This window comes from Erythranthe guttata, chromosome 8 (genome assembly GCF_056151865.1).
Source record: "Erythranthe guttata isolate IM_541 chromosome 8, IM_541, whole genome shotgun sequence".
Lineage (NCBI taxonomy): Eukaryota > Viridiplantae > Streptophyta > Magnoliopsida > Lamiales > Phrymaceae > Erythranthe > Erythranthe guttata.
Genome location: NC_142540.1, coordinates 12819128 through 12822715, shown reverse-complemented (window position 1 = coordinate 12822715; position 3588 = coordinate 12819128). Strand labels below are relative to the sequence as shown.

General features: G+C 34.2%; 1 long non-coding RNA gene across 1 annotated transcript; it reads left to right on the top strand.

Moving 5' to 3' along the window:
- Window positions 1-1045: 1045 nt before the first annotated feature.
- Window positions 1046-3094, top strand: LOC148768536 (uncharacterized). The gene is made up of 3 exons (XR_016032862.1): window positions 1046-2351; window positions 2491-2600; window positions 2696-3094. It is a non-coding gene; the product is annotated as an uncharacterized LOC148768536 (long non-coding RNA).
- The last annotated feature ends 494 nt before the right edge of the window (window positions 3095-3588 follow it).

The following is a 3588-nucleotide window of genomic DNA, read 5'->3' as shown; positions in this document are numbered from 1 at the left end:
AACTATGAGAACACACAAGACATCCAAGACTATTCTTGCGAATGAATCCCCAACTACAATGCACAGACTTCCCACTAGATTTTCGACTGCACAAACACAGGCCCTTCAGGTGGTTCTCAGTGGAACTCAGGGACAGGTCACGATACAGCTGGTCCTCTAGTAAAGTCACGGTGATGTCAATGTCATAAGGACTAATGGTGTACAACTATACCATAGATATCTCTACTCGATTATTGAGAACCACTTAGAGATTTCTAGGGTGAGGGAGTTCAGTGAACTCGTCAACTTACGAGCACCCACTTATGCATGCCGATATCACAATACCGTTTACAGATGAGATGCAATACACATACACTAAGTGCTAGTCTCTTAATGGGAAAGGTCAATATCCTCATTGGTGGCGCACTACACCAAAAAGAGGATTTTCTAACAGCACAAATTTATTACTTCTAACGGATATAGACTGTTAGAAATATCTAACGGTAATTGTCCGTTAGAAATACAATTTATATGTTACTATTAATACTAAATATATATTTGTAATTTAAAATGTATTTCTAACGGCATTTAAGTGTTAGACACCCTCCGGAAGAAAAGTGTTACAACACTAACTTCACTTATATTATTTAAATATTATATATATTAATTTTTTTAGTGGAATCATGCGTTCCTTTAAATAAAAAATGAAAATATAATTCCTGTGTTCCTCTAAATATTAAAGAAAATGTTCAACAATACAGTGTGGAAGAGAAAGAATAGAATTTTGAGTGAAAATGGAGAAACGCCGAGAAGAGGAGAAAGACGCCACAAACCACCAATACCAGCACTATCTTTGAACGCGACCTTGCAACAACACCACAACCACCGACGAGGTACGTTCCCCCACATAGTGATTCGTACGGCGTATGAACGATTTAGGCTTTAGGATCTAGGGTTTTCTCTTTCTCGTAAACTACCAGCCACGACACTTAATCTATGTCCAATTCCACTGCGGTTGTTGGTGTGACAACGGCAGAAGCAATTCGAGCGAGACAGATTTAAGGAAAATATCCAATTTTGAGTTTTATGGTTTACGAGAATTGATTTTATATTTCCCTAAAAAAAGAATTGATTTTATCTTGGTTTTGAGAATGATATGATGAACGGTTGATTGTTAAGCTCCTAAAGTATACTCTTTTTAGATCTGATTTTTTTATGGATAACATTATGTATGTTTTATGAATTTTGGAATAGAAATGTAATTAATTCTAGAATTAGGGATTTTATATTGCATTTGGGGAATTACATACTCTGCTTATTAATGTAGGATGGAATGATGTTATTGTTATGCATTTGCAGTTTCATGGCTTCGTTTCGTAATAGCTAGTTCCAAAGTGCAGAGTGACTCGTGACTTTAAAAGGAGAGATGAAGAGCAGCTTACAGTGCAAATGCATATTAGTGTCATTTGATTTTTAATTGAGAGAGTGAGGAACATTGCCTTAGTTTCTTTGCTCGGTTTATTGCCCTAGTTTTACTAGTCCGCATACATAAAACACACACATATACACATACACATACAAGCACTGGAACATGCTTGCTTGTGATCTACATAAATGAAACTTAGCTTATTCAGGGATCTTATTGTTTATTGGATATGTCCTTATTTCAATGCTCATATGATTGTATTTAACTTTCTACTAGTTATTAAGATAATTTACATCCAACTTCTGAGTTAATTTGAGATATAACTACTTTGACGAATATACAAGCAATTTTTTCATTGAATAAATTAAAGGAGATCCGTGGATTTGTAAATCAATTTTGTCGAGACACGTTCATTTTGACACATATTTAAGAGTAATGGCATAATGTGGAGCTTTTTTATTTTATGCCTATAGGTAAAACTCAATTGTTATTTGTCCTTATATATTAATTAACTTATTCTCTAACACAATATATCATATCTTTTCAATTTATTTTCTTATGAAGGCAATGATCACATAATTGCTTGGAATGGATGTGGTGATTTAAGCGGTACAATTGATGGAGATGATTATCAAGGATTTCCATCACAACAGCCATACTAAAATCCGCGCAAGGTAATAAGAGGAAAAAATACGCTAATCTTCTTATATTTTGTTTGACTCTCAATTATTCTATGTATTTTAATTGTTCAAAATTGTTATGCATCAGTTATCGATATTGTTGTGAGCTGGAAAGTAAGAAAGATTATGTAAGTGCACGTAAAGCTGAGATACATACTAAAGTTTATTTTTGTGTCTACAGGTGATTATGTTGCTAGTTACGTATGCATATAGTTGGAAAAAGATTTTTGGATTTGCAAAAACCATTAAGAACTTCATTGGTAACAGTTACGTATTTTATGCATATAGTTGTTTATGTTCCCACTTCTCCCGAAAATTTGCAGAGGTTTCAATCGTTCTCGTTTTCACAGTTATCTATTATTTTAAATTCAATATTTGCCAATCAAAATTCACTGGCCTTTGCAGGTTTGATCTAATTAGGACAACGAGGTAGCAAAATTTTCTCAAATGTGGAACAAAATAATTGAGAGTTTCAGAGAGGACTATACAAGCAGCATGTCTTTTAGAATCATGATGTGAGTGATAGTTACCACCTTAATTAACTTTTTGGATATGTGTTTTGTATTACAATTCTACTGGAGACTGATGAATACTACTTTTGTGTTGGCAGATGTTGAGACGAATATTTGTATGAAGACAATAACTTAGGATCATGATAATGAACTTATTGCTCGTGTCTGCAAGAGTATTCTTGACATCATGAAGGATTTGGGTACATGGATTTTTAAGATAATTCTGTTAATGTGTATGAATGCTAGGAAATAGTGAAAACAATTTTGTAATAGTTGATAGTTCATGGATGGTTTTTGTACTTATGATTGAAATTTTTGTGTGAATGATGGAGAAATATATGTAATAAATTTCTATTCTAATAGAATAATTTAATTTTATTCTCTATTCGTATTATTATATTTATGATTTATATTATTAGTACTTATTAATTTTAAATCATGTGAGAATACAAAAATTATAATATTAATATTTTCATATTCTTATAAAATCTAACGGCTATATCGGTTAGAAATTCAGCTATAAGTGTTACAATAGGAACCGTTGTGATATGCCTAATTGGCCCAACCCAATGGGCCTACAAATTATTTATCTACCGGGCCACGAGCCCAATATCGAAGACTACTATCACCGAGGCACAATCACCTTCAAGCAAGGTTTGGGCCCGACAATCTCAACTAAGCTATAAATACACATTTGAACTCATTCGATAAGGTACGTCCTATTAACTGAGCAATACTATCAACTGTATTCTCTTGACTATTTCTATGATCAGCACGTCTGACTTGAGCGTCGGAGGGGTTTTCGCCGGATCAACCCCCGGCTTAGTTCATGTGTTCTATGATCGCAGGTACCTCAGGATCATCAAGTTGTCAAGCTACTGGTCTGCTTTGCTCTCCCAGTTCATTTTCTACACCACCCTAGGTGAGCTACATATTAGCATCATCATTTTGGCGCCGTCTGTGGGAACGATGCAAACCAGATCACGTAGCC